General features: G+C 39.5%; 1 protein-coding gene across 1 annotated transcript in view; it reads right to left on the bottom strand.

The window, feature by feature from the left end:
* Positions 1 to 2854, bottom strand: part of LOC150087767 (pseudouridylate synthase TRUB2, mitochondrial) — a 72000-nt gene extending 69146 nt beyond the window's left edge. Inside the window, exons 1-2 of the mRNA XM_090369873.1 lie at positions 2747 to 2854; positions 2261 to 2471 (exon numbers count right to left, since the gene is read on the bottom strand). The gene's annotated coding sequence lies outside the window, so the exon portion shown is untranslated. The remainder of the gene's footprint in view (positions 1 to 2260; positions 2472 to 2746) is intronic.
* Positions 2855 to 14287: the final 11433 nt, after the last annotated feature.

Here is a 14287-nt window from a genome sequence, read left to right as displayed (position 1 = left end):
TCAATATGTTCTATGTTGATATTAATATTTGTAAAATAATAAGAGGAGTATACCTCAATTTAGTACGTAGAACACTTCCTATTTGTAAAATAATAAGGGGAGTACTCCTGTTATTATTTTACAAATATTAATATCAACGTAGAATGTATTGAGTATTACAGCTCTGATTCATACTATCTGGAAGTGTTCTACGTACTATATTGAGGTATACTCCTCTTATTATTTTACAAATATTTTTTAATAAGCACCTTCCTACTCTATTCCATTTCTTAAACAACTCTTGCCCCCACTCCCAGCTTGAGCTGAGGTGCGGCTCTTCGAATTCTCTCTCTCTCTCTTTTTTTTTTTTTTTTTTTAATTAGATCAAAAATGGCTCTTCACTCAAAAACAGTTGCCGACCCCTGGCATAGGGTGTCGGAAGAGAACTTAATAAAAATTTGGAATATTCTACAAAAACTTATGTTATTATTTTTTACTTATTTTACTCACATTTTACTTATTTTTTTATATACTTGAATAATAAATTTATGCTTAATAAACTGTGTGTTATTACACTTAATTTGTTGTTCTTATTCTTAAAACATTACTACTAAAGTAACAATATTAGGAGAAAAAAAATTTCAGAGTACTTTTCATATCCTTTTAATTTTCAATTTTTTCTGATAGCAAAGAATGAGTACCGGCACCTATTCTTTTTACAAAAAAAGCACTGGGTATATGTGCTTGTTAACTCTGAACAATCAAGTAAAGTTAAATAAAAGAATGGTCAAATATGGTCAAAACATAAGTTTTATGTTTGAGTGGCTTCATATCCCTACAATGTTTGCATTTGATGATTTAACCGGTATACTCCATATTCATCAAATTTGGATGAGAGTTAACTAAACTTTTTACCATCGAAAACTTTCCCTGAAATTAGTGCAATTGGTCAGTTTGCCGATAGTCTAACTTTGAAGATATTTGTCTCATTATAGTTGGCGCCTCCATAGCCAGGTGAGCAGGAGCAGCAGTGCATAGCACACGCTTCTTGATTAGACCAGGGTTCGAGCCCATGACCACCAAATACGGAGGATGCGGAAAGGTCAGGGAATGACCACCGCATATCCACGGAGCAATGTGGCCTTAATTGCTATTACTCCTAAAAACCAAATAACAATAATAAATAACATCATTATAGTTCTCATGACTGAAACCTGATATCTCACAACAAATTAGCATAAATTATGTAATTTGTTGTGATATGATGGCTGTCATTGCAATTCTTAGCAACTTCATACTCGCCTTGAAATTCCCTAAAATAGTGTTATATTCGGTGGAAAAATCATTTAGAATTTTAAATAAGTGAAATAAAAAATTTTTAATCTAAGAAAGGCCTGTGTTAAGTTGTGTAGAAATATCCTTATTTTGTCAATTTTGTAATTATTCACCTCTTATTATACATTTTTTGTTGTTGTTATTTTCTGTCTCTCTATCTCCATCACGTTTTTTTTTTCGCTTCACATATATACGTGAATATCTGCAAAAAGGCCTCTAAGGTTGGGATTATTCATACCACAAATTTAAACATATACACCAACCGTTTAAAACTGATTTAATAATAAAATAATACAGAAGGCTGTAAAGTAATATTTACAAAAATTTTGATTATTTACAAAAAACTAGTTTAAGACAAAAATAAAATAAATTGACCGGGGACATAGATTCTGGGACCGCAAGTGGCTGGAAAGTTTGTGGATTGGGTCGTCTGGCAACAATAGTATGAATAGAGATATGGGAGTACAGCTCCACCTCCTTTTGAGGCAGTGGTTTTTGCCAGAGATAAACATTTTAGTTTGCCACGCCCCCAGGCCACTTCCAGTTTTGGTACACGTGAAAGGAATACCAAGTATGCGCCTGGTCATCCGCGTGTGCTGTGAACCTGGTATTTAAGATTGTGTCGCTTAAGTTTCATTATTGCTGAGGAAGGAGGCAGACGCCTCCGAGAGCTTCAATAGTGTTTTTATTGCTTTTAAATTTATATTTTAATGTATTGACTTATTTTATTTTATTTTTGTCTTAAAAAACTAGTTTTTTGTAAATAATCAAAATTTTTGTAAATATTACTTTACAGCCTTCTGTATTATTTTATTATTAAATCAGTTTTAAGTGGTTAATGTATCTGTTTAAATTTGTGGTATATATGTGAATCTGGAAAGAGTTAACAGGAAGAAAATTGAGGTAATTGAAATGTGATGTTACAGGAGAGTACTGCGTATCTTACCTTGATTGAAGAACAAATGAGTAGGTACTGAAGAAAACTGGTAGGCCTAAAATTCTTTACAGCATCAACAGAAGAAAACTCAATTTTTTTGGGACACATAGCAAGGAGGAATAACTTTCTGTTGAAAAATATAACGGAAGGTAGAGCACAAGATCGATGCAGTTGGACGAAATTGTTGGTGGCCACAACAGCTCCTCAGGGAGCTAAGTAACTGGAAGATATATACTGTATGTATAATATTATGTTTAATAGTAGTAGTACAGTAATGTAAGTTTTGTAATTTCCCCCCCCCCTTTTTTTTTTATAAGTGTGTGTCCCTGAATAACGTGCGTCAAGACTTCCGGCAGGCACTGTATACTACATTTCTTACCTTACTGAACTACAACTATCACACTACAGCAAATCCATGTCATATTTAACAACTAAATTTCTTACCAGGTGCACCAACAGAATATACGGACACAACCAAAAGAATTGCGTGCTTACTTAATTAATCATTTATCTTCTCGTATTAAATGAAATATTTTCAAAAATTTTACAATTGGAACTAACAATTAAAAACACGTGAATATACATATTTATATATGCACATATATACAGTATTCGGTAATGGTAACAACCACAGAGTAGTGTCTGTGGTAACAACCAGACTGCCACTGCCCTCTTCTGGACATAATCTAGAAGTTTAATTAAACCATATCCAATGTTCGAATAAAACGAGTTGTGGGATGCGAATATAACTGCGAGAGGAAAACCGGGTTTTTGGTTTTTTTTTGGGGAGGGAGCTTATTTGTTGTTTGGTTTTTAGGAGCATTAGTAACTAAGGCCATATTGCTCCGGGAATATGCGGTGGTCGTTCCCTGACCTTTCCGCATCCTCCGTATTTGGTGGTGAGGGGTTCGAGCCCCGGTCTAATCAAGAAGCGTGTGCTACACACTGCTGCTACTTCCCACCTGGCAACGGAGGGGCAGAAGGAAAAAATACAATGCTTGACAGAATTCACAGAAACATTATGCAAATTATTTATGCTTATAAACACGGGTTGCCAGCACATCACTTCACTTCATTTTTTTTTTTTTTTTGGCTGTTGCAGCAAAAGCCATAGGCTTTCTTGCACTGTGCAGCCATTACTAATACTCATCATGGTAAACTTCGCTGGGGCCTATGATCGACTATGGTGGCCCAGTGTTCTTCGGAGGCTTTGGCAATGAAATGTTTCCAACAAACTATACAACAGTTTAAGGTCATATTTAACTGGTAGAAAAGTCGAAGTTACCAACAGATTCCAGACAGTGACTAGGTACGTCGATGGAGGCTGTCCGCGGGGCTCTGTGCTTGGCCCGTTCCTCTTGTCTATTGTCCTGGATAAGTTCCTGGGCATGGACCTGGGAGGTGTTGAGCCCTTGGCCTCGCGGATGATCTTGTCCTTTTGGTATGTGCTAACACCAGGGTTACCCTGGAGAAAATGGCAAATGGAGCACTGGTAAAACTCCAGAACTGGGCAGCCCTGCACAACCTTACCATTTCGGAGAAAAAACAAATACCATACTCCTTAAAGGCAGGCTACAAATCACAAGACCTACAATAAAATTAAACTTTACACCCATACGACTGCACACTGAAGTCAAGCTCCTAGGTATCTTCTTAGACTCGGGGCTTACTTCCACCGCCTAAAGTATCTAGCCAACAAAATTCAAAGGTACAGTGCTATGATAAGGCAGGTCAGCAAGGCAGACTGGGGACTGAAGCAAAAGGCTCTTACTCTCATATACCAAGAGGTATAAGTGCAAACTGTGTGTTATGGTTCTTCCATCTGGTACAGAAAAAACCATCCAAGCAAGAAATAAACGTAAGCTGGATTCAATCCAGAGGGTCACGCTCCTTTCAATTTGCAGGGCGTGCCGCACCGTCAGCACCCCTGCTCTGGAGGTATTAACTGGATGTCAGCCACTATACTTTAGCATTAGCATTAGCATTAGTAGAGGCATTTGATGCAAGAAAGCAAGCTTATATCAGCCAAAAAAAAAAAAAAAAAAAAAAAAACACTTCCACTTCACCCCTCTGTTCGTTCAAAATACCTGTCCAGCTGAGCCTTAAACTTATTTAGGCTATCAACCTCCACCACAAGGGATGGAAGTCTGTTCCACCAACCAACCACCCGCTGGCTAAAGGCAAATTTCCGCACGTCTATCCTACATCTGTCTTTCCTCAATTTGAATTTATGCCCTCTCAGGTGATTATTCTGAGCTAGAGGAAGAATCCCATCAGCATTGAGCATGCTTAAACCATTCAAGGCTTTATACACCTCTATCAGATCACCTCGCTGGTGCCTAGTCTCCAGACACTGTAATTTGCAAAACTTAAGCCTTTCTTCGTAAGAGCACCCCCTTTGTTCCATTCACTAATCTTGTTGCCCTTCTCTGTACTCGTTCCAGCAGCTCTATATCCTTCTTGAAATGAGGCCTCCAGACCTGTATACAGTACTCTAGGTGTGGCCTGACCATCGCCTTATACAATGGAATAATCACCTCCTTATCCCTGCTGGAAAAATTCCTGTATATCATTGACAATACTCCATGAGCTACTCTTGAAGCCCGTCTGCACTGCTCAGAGAACTTCATATCTGCCTGCACAACCACCCCCAAGTCCCTTTCATTCTCTACCACTGTCAGTGTTGTACCACAGAGTTGATACGTTGCTCTGGGGTTGCTGTTTCCCATGTGTAGTACTTTACATTTATCAATGTTAAACTTCATTTGCCACCTCTCAGCCCATCTGCTCAACCTTTCCAGATCCTGTTGCAGCAGCATAGTGTCAGTAGTGTCCTTGACAACCCTGCCAACCTTTGTATCGTCTGCAAACTTGGACATTAATCCCGATATACCATCATCAATATCATATATAAATACAGAAAACAATAATGGACCCAACACTGAGCCCTGAGGGACTCCACTAATAACATCAGTCCACGATGAGCAGTGTCCATTGATTACCACTCTCTGTCTTCTCCCCCTCAACCACCCCTTTATCCATAGCAGCAATTTGCCTCCAATGTCACACTGCTCCAATTTGTGTAGCAGTCTTCCATGTGCAACAGTATCAAAAGCCTTCCTAAGATCCAAGTATATAATATCAAAGTTATTCCCTGCATCCAGTTCTTTTGTGACTGCATCATAGTATCCAATCAAGTTGGTCAGGCAAGACTTCCCCTTAACAAAACCATGCTGTGTCTGAGCTATAACTGAAGTCTTGTCTAAATGATCCTGCAGTGCGTCTTTAACCAGTGCCTCCATTAATTTTCCTGGAACAGAAGTTAAGCTCACAGGTCTATAATTACTTATGTCAGCCTTTGATCTTCCTTTGTGAATTGGGGTCACATTTGCACATTTCCAGTCTATGGGTACCTCCCCTGAGTCCAAGGAAGCTCTCATAATTATGGCTAAGGGTTTGCTTACTTCCTTTGCTGCCTCCTTTAGTATAACTGGATAGATCCCATCCACACCGGGTGCCTTTCTTGTGTTTATCTTCAACAGTTTCTCCTCCACTTTACTCCCAGTTATTTCAAGATTCTGTAGCTTACTGCTAGAGTTGAATACACCTCTGGCATTCCCCTCGCTGAATAACTCCTCATGTGTGAATGTCGATGCAAAATATTCATTTAGTTTGTTAGCTACCTGAGCAGGATCATCAACAGTTGACCCATCAATATCAAGTGGACCAATCTGATTCATCCCTTTCCTTCTAGAGTTTACATAAGTAAAGAACTATTTGCTGTTTTCCTTTGCATCCCTTGCCAAGGATTTTTCTTAATCTGTTTTCGCCTCCATAACCTCCTTTGTAACTTGGTTGCATATCAACTTGTATCTATCATAGACTTCTGTGTCATGTGTTAATTTGTAAGTATCCCATGCATTTGTCTTCTCTGCCATATGCCTCATTAGTTCATCTGACATCCATTTTGGCCTAAACCTTGAACAATATTTCTTAGTTGGTATGTAAAGCCTAGTAGCTTCCAAGATAAGTTCTTTGAATGCTTCCCATTTTGAATTTGCTGTTGGTAACATCATCAGTTGGTCCCACTGTATAGAATTTAAATACTGTCTCAGTCCATCGTAGTCGCCTTTACGGAAGCAATAACCCTTCCCTTTACCCCTAATGGTAGTTACCTCTTTGAGTAAATCCCACTTGAGCACACTGTGATCACTGCCACCTAGTGGTTCATTTATCTGCAGATTCTTAATGCATGAAGAATCACTGCTGATAATCAAATCAAGAGTATTACTCCCTCTAGTTGCCTCCGGAACATGCTGATGTAGAAAACAATCATCCAATAAATCCACAAAAGCCCTGCTAGTGTGTGAGTATCCAGCCCCCAAATTCCAGTCAATATCTGGGAAATTAAAATCTCCCATTATAAGACACTCTGATTTACTGGCCCACTCTATTTCCCTGTACAGTTCCTTATTATACTCATCAGAGTCATTAGGCCTATAGCACACTCCTACTCTCAATTTTGATCTCCCAATGTTTATGTCACACCAAACTGACTCCACACTGCACTGTCCAGCGATGTCGACTAGCTTCACTTCCTTGGTTTTTATGTGTTTCTTAACTAATAGCATAACACCTCCCCCCTTCCTATCCTGTCTATCCTTTCTGTAGACGTTGTACTCCCCAAATTCCAGTTCCGCATCCCTTATATCTGTGTGACACCACGTCTCTGATATCCCAACTATATCTGCCTTCGATGTTTTGAGCAATACCTCAAATTCATCAAATTTATTTACTAAACTCCTAGCATTGGTGTACACGCAAGTATACCTGCACCTGTTTCTATTCTTAGCTACCCTAACATAACCCATGTGTTTACTTGTACCGCAATGGCTCCCAGCAGTCTCTGAAATACCATGCATCTTGTTTTTCAGGCTTCTGCTCATTCTAGTAGAAGCAGTGCAAGAATCTCTTTCACCTCTGCCAGTGGCTACTGTCAATCTATTGGTCTTTGTCTCCCCCCAAGCTAGCAGTTTTCCGACCCACCTAACACTGCCTCAATAGCATCAACAAATATTCTTGCACCCTTTCTATTTAAGTGTATCCCATCCCTGTAGAAGCAATCTCTCCTGTTAACAAGTACAGTCCAGGCTGAAAAAAATTCTACCCCTTGAGCCTTGCACAATCTTTCCAGGGCCGAATTGATCGACAAGGCTCTCATCATATACTCCCTCCTATCGTGTCTGGGCAGAATTGCCCAGACACGATAGGAGGGAGTATATGATTGAAGATACTTAGATACTTAGAAGAGGTTAAAAGAGGGCTTTTTTATCATTTAAGGAAGGGAGTCCCAATCCAACTGCTTAATTTTCAACTTGACACCACAAACGGCACCAGGCAGGAAAGACAACGGATAACCCAACATCTACAAGAGATGTGGCAACATGACTGGTACACTACAACAAAAGGAGCCATCACAAAACGATTCCTTCCATCTATATGCTCAACATCACCCAGAACCTCCACCCTGGTTTTTGCCTGTCCTCCATGTGACATTTATCATCACCGGTAATGGATCCTTCCAACAAAAACTGACCGCCATGGGAATCGAGAATGATCCACATTGCCACTGCGGCGAAGAGGAGTCATGAAGGCACCTCATGTATGAGTGCCCCAGCTACGACAATATTAGGCTTAAATTCCTCACCACAATACAGAGAAACCCTCGCAATCAAGAATTCACTCTGCTACTCGAAGAAGATACCTAAAAGACATTAACCACTTAGGCTAGCTAAGAATACAGAACTCAGAGCCCAAGAACTAAACCGGACAGGTGTGGGATAACTCTCCTTTCCCCCAGAACAACACAGACATGATTATGCTAACCCTAATAGGGTAGGATTTATTGCAGGCACCATCCAAGGTACGGGACACTGGCACCCTGTATAAGGCAATGATCACGCCACGCCTTGAGTACTGTGTACAGGTCTGGAACCCTCATTTTAGGAAGGATGTAGATTTGCTTGAACGTGTACAGAGAAGGCAACAAGATTGGTGAGGGAAATGAAGGGATACTCTTACCAAGAGAGGCTTAAGTTCTGTAAATTACAAATTACAGTGGCTGGAGACTAGGCACCTGCGCGGTGATCTGATGAGGTGTATAAGGCCTTGAATGGGTTGAGCACGCTGAATTCTGATGGGATCCTTCCACTTGTTCAGATTACGAACCTAAGGGGGCATAAATTCAAATTAAGAAAAGACAGATGTAGATTAGATGTGCGGAAATTTGCCTTTAGCCAGCGGGTGGTTAATTGCTGGAACAAACTTCCATCTGTCGTGGAAGTTGATAGGTTGAATAAATTTAAGGAGGAACTGGACAGGCATTTGGAGGGAATGGTATACACTTGCTTTCTTGCATCACATGCCACTACTACTATTTCTTTTTCTTTTTTTTTTTTTTTTTTGGCTTGCTCAGTTTGATAGCCACACGCCAGTACTCAGGTTGACAAGTCGTCGTTTCAATGATTATTTGAGATGACAGGCCGTTGGACGACTTGAAGCCAGGCAATCGCAGGCGGAGATGGCACATTAGCTTAATGTGTCACTGGATCATAAGTATAGGATAGCTTAATTTTTTAGCTATGCTATACATCACAGCACATAAGTTGTTGTTGTTATTTTGGTTTTTAGGAGCATTAGCAAATAAGGCCATATTGCTCCGGGATATGCGGTGGTCATTCCCTGACCTTTCCGCATCCTCCGTATTTGGTGGTGACGGGCTCGAACCCCGGTCTAATCAAGAAGCGTGTGCTACGCACTGCTGCTCCTTCCCACCTGACTACGGAGGCGCCACAGCACATAAGTAATCCTTGGTATAAGATCAGTCACTTAATGTGTCACTCAGTTTCGTCTCAGTACTATGGAAGCAGTTTCATGAGACAGGGAACATAACAAGAAGAGCTGGCCAAGATCGCCCGATTGCTATGTCAACCAGAACAGACCGCTATCTGGCTCCAACAGCAAGACGGGACAGTTGATGACGTGACGATGTCACGTCATCAACTGTCTCTTGAGGTTGCTACGGCCACAGCCGAAAACATTTTAAACCGGACTGTGTTAAGGAGTCTCAGTTAAACTTAACTCTATACAAGGAAGCCAGCAGTTTGTATTCCATTAACCCAAAACCACCTAAGAGCTCGTCGAAACTGATACTATCAATGTGACTTGGAACCCTGAGAAATGTGGTAAAGAGTCACTTTTCTGGCTACAAACAAATTCTAGGAATCATTTCCTCTGAAGACAACAAGGAATGCAGTACCATCCTCCAACATCAGAGAAAGGGACACTTACGGTGGAGGTGGTGTCTTCTCGTGTGGGATGGAATAATGATCAACGTCCCCACCAGCCTTCGTATTTTTAATAGAGGGTACTGTAACTGCGCAGAGGTTCCTGAGAACAGATTCTGGAACCCTATGTGCGAGTTTTTAGGGCTGTGGTTGGCACATCGTTTCATGCATCACAACAGCTCTGCACATAGTGTCAAGTGTCTACCATAGCCAGCATGATCCCCAGACTTAAATCCGATCCAATATGTGAGGGATGCCCTTGGTCGTCGACAGCAACCTCTTGATCGCTGGTTAAGCTAAGGTCTGCGTTTATGAAAGAATGGGATTTGGTGCCACACAACCCTATAGACACCCTTGTATCGAGCATGGTTCGCCGCTGTTCAGCCGTTGGAAGGGATCATACGCCGTACTAGAAGGGATCATACGCCGTGATATGAATTCTAGAAGGAACGGGATAATTCAGAATTGTTCACTTGATATCGGTGGTTCGACTGTTGATAATCGTGATCAAATAGCTGGCAAACTGAATGAGTATTTTGCATCTACATTCACACATGAGGAGTTATTAAGGGAGGAAAATTCCAGACGTTTATCAAACCGTAATAGAGTAATGATTTTGTAATAATAGGAAATTTTGCTGGACTCATTCATTTATTCCATTTTTTTCCATGTGGCTATATTTTCGAGTCTTCTTGTCAAGTGACCATATTTTCCAGCATCTTGTATCGACTTCTGTAATGTGATCTTTTGGTAATCCTTATACAACTGCTATAAATGTCACTTATACATGTTCGAAGTGTCTGTCTCCTCATTTTATCGTTATTTCCTGGTACACCACCAGACCAAATTTTGTTCTGCTTAGTCTCCACCTGCATGAGTTGCACAACGCTTTCTATGTGTTCTGTTCATTTTGCCAGGTAGTGTATTTGTCATATGCTTAGGCCAAGAGAGTTAGAATCGGGTTAACTTCAGCAAATACATTAGCATTGGCATTACTTGAGGCATATGATGCCTCAACAAATAATGTAGGCATCATATGCCTCATATATGATGGGCATATGATGCCTATATATCACCCATCCCGTCACTCCAAAGGCTTGTCTAGTTCAGGCTTAAATTTATTTAAGCTATCAACTTCCACAACAGATAGAAGTCTGTTCCAGCAATCATCTACCCGCTGGCTTAAAGCAAATATATAGGATCTTATCTAAAAATCTATATATTGATGGGAGCAACGGATCAGCAAACTCCTATTACGAGAAATATAAAAAAGTATTAATTTTAGAAGGATTGAAATTAGCTTAGCTTTCTTCTCCAAACTGAAAAATTTCCAGTAGATCCCAATTTCAAGAGATGAAAGCGAATATTCCTGAAATCGGAAGTCCTTAGAAAACAACAGAATTTGTAGTACTGAAAGAAGAAATGGAGTGTACTATCATAAGCATAACCATGTACGCGATTCATTCTCAGTGAAAGATCATTAATATACAAGAAGAAAAGCGAGGATGATGTTTTATAATTTAAATAAATTATCAGGTGATTATCAGGTGATCAGTAAATTATAAATAAATTCATATAAATTATCAGGTGACATAGAAGCTTACAACAGATATACACTAGTCTGTAATCAAATCACAAAGGAGGTTAGGCAAGGGAAGGCAGCAAGAAATCTTTGGCAAAAGATGCTAGAAAAAAACAGTAAGTACTTCTTCACTTATATGAATTCTATAAGGAACGGGATAATTCAGAATTGTTCACTTGATATCGGTGGTTCGACTGTTGATAATCGTGATCAAATAGCTGGCAAACTGAATGAGTATTTTGCATCTACATTCACACATGAGGAGTTATTAAGGGAGGAAAATTCCAGACGTTTATCAAACCGTAATAGAGTAATGATTTTGTAATAATAGGAAATTTTGCTGGACTCATTCATTTATTCCATTTTAATGGAATTTCGAAGAGCAGTTAGTCCACTTAGGAAGATGGCGCAGCTGGTTCTTACCCTAGATCTATACAAGACAAGCTAAGTTATGAGACTTAGCTTGTCCAAATTAAGTCTCATTAAGTTATGAGACTTAATTTGGAAAAAGCATGCCTTTTCCAAATTAAAAATGATAAAGAACTATTTAAGACCAATAATGATGCAAGAAAGGTTAACAAATTTGCTTCTCATTACTATTGAAAAAGAATGTTTCCGGTTTCAATATTTCTGAAATTGTCAACGCTTTTTCAATAAGAATCAAGGAGAATAAACATTATTTAATTTTTTACTATAATATTATTGTATTCTTCTTTGTGATATAATTTATACGTATCAACATAATACTTCTGTATGCATAACCTTTATTCATTGTTTCTTTTCTAATCAATTTTTAATTTATACTTTTTATTAATTGTGTAAATTTCGTTGCCAATAATTATAACTGTATTACTTTTGTTATTAATTGCCATCATATGAACAAAAGTAATAAAAAGGACGACAAAAGATATAAATATTTTTGAGGGTAGCGCCAAATTGTGAATGCGCTCCCATATTCCCTAGGAATGCCCCTTGCCATCTACCATCACTCGCAATGAGCAGTCATATATTATATTATATTATATTAGGGTTACCGGTAATTTAATACATTAACCCGTATTTGTATCTATAAATTGCGTGTGTTCTCTGGTCGATTTGCCTGTTTTGCTGGACGAAAAAACCCCCAGTTTCTGGGGGGAAACTTGCTATCTACGCCTGAGACCGACTAACTCAGCCACGGAGTGAAAAAGCCCACTAAAGTTCCTCGCGTCATCGACGGGATTCGAACCAGGGCCTTTTCCACCCGGTGTGAGGAGGACAGTGACGATACCACTGTGCTACATGTGCAGACACAGAGAGAAAACTGGATATCCAATTACAAAAAAATTTGGCAAACCATAAGATGTGAAGCTTATTTAGAAGACTTGTATGTCAAACGTGACGAAAAGCCTTTGAAATGTTAAGAGCAATTGCTTGAGTTTCACCAAACTTTTCCGTTGAATTTGTCATTTGATGGCTAACATAAGCCAGAACATCACCAATGAATGGACACTGACGGAATCCATACGTTGATGGGTAACATAAGCCAGAATATCACCAATGGATGGAATCCATACGTTGACGGAATCCATGCGTTGGAATCCTGATGGAATCCATACGTTGATGGGTAACATAAGCCAGAATATCACCAGTGGATGGACACTGACGGAATCCATACTGACGATCGCTGATAAGATGGAAGGTTTCTAGATAGTTTAAGAGTTGAATGTTAATTGATTTCTCCATTACTTTAGAAAGGGTAGAAGTAAGTGCATTTGGATGGGAGGGATTTTTCACACTTTTTTAGGAACTGGCTGGATATGAGCAAATTTCCAAGCGGAAGGAAAACCACCTTTGGAATAAGAAAGTAAAAAAAGGAGACGCAGAACAGGAGTAAGTTCAGGAGCATAGGTTCTGAGAACAAGTGGAGAAATACCATCAGGACCTGGAGGTTTCCTCTGATATCCTTTTGGGGGAAGACCACAGGAGTCATTGAATGAAGTGTACTAGGAACAGTGAGAGGTAGTTTACCAAGATGATTAATACATGAGTTGTAAGAAAAACATGATTCTAGCAGGTCAGCTTTATCTTTGGCTGAGGTGGCAATAGAACTATTCGGTTGTGACAGAGGTGTGAACAGAGATGGAAAAAAGTTTCCGACAATAGCTTTGGCAAGAGATCAGAATGCTATGCCACCATTTTGACAAGAAGCAAGTTTTCTAGTCTTAGCCAGTTCGAAACCTGGAGTTTAGAAACAAGCCCATTACGATATGCAACGTTCTTCCTTTGAACAGCCTTAGCACATTTATTGGAAAATCGAGGTTTAGATAAAGGAAGATGCTAAGTTGGGGTGTGGAATAAAGGATTCTATCCCTACAAGAACAATTTCACCTACACGATCTAAACAAACTTTGACATAAGATTTGAAACAGCAATCCAACCGAGGAACGGAAGAAAAGAAACCTCTCAGATCAGCCCATTTTGTATCATTGTAATGCCAAACAACAAGAGGTTGAGAATAGCCACGAGAGAAAGGCTCCATTGGAGAAGAGGCCATCACTACGTTATCTGAGGTGCCTAGAGGAACACTCACGTCCACTGTGTACTTAGAAGGGTTGTTTGTGAGAAAAAGACCAAGCGTGTTGGCTGCATTTTTAGGAATGTCTGGTATTCTGGTAGGTAAATGAATAATCTATGAGAGATCCTTGATAATTGCAAAAGCCTCAGAATGTCTACCAGCTGGTTCTATGTGACTAGAAAACGGAAATAAGCTGGTGTTGCGAAAATTAAAAACATCAAGGAAAATTACATTACTTTTAGGAAAGTTGGACCGAAGAAAGTCAAGTTTCAAGAGAGGAAGTCGAAGGGTTCGAGGTGATTAAGGAGAACGATAGCGGCCACAGATGAATTTGACAGAATGTGGTTTTAAACAAATATTGAAGTACCTTCATCTTTCCTTCTCTTCCATTTCTGCCTATAACTCCCACTCCCTCTCATGAGTACAAAACACTTAACACCAGCTGCGAACAACTTAGTGTCAGCTATATATATTAGAAATATATTTTTGTAGTTTCTCTAAACACCACTAGTTGGAATAACAACACAATTTATCTAATCACGTGTGTATCA

This window comes from Mastigoproctus giganteus, chromosome 3 (assembly GCF_048544385.1).
Source record: "Mastigoproctus giganteus isolate SK-2022 chromosome 3, ASM4854438v1, whole genome shotgun sequence".
In the NCBI taxonomy this organism is placed as follows: Eukaryota; Metazoa; Arthropoda; class Arachnida; order Uropygi; family Thelyphonidae; genus Mastigoproctus; species Mastigoproctus giganteus.
This window is presented reverse-complemented; position numbering and strand designations above follow the sequence as displayed.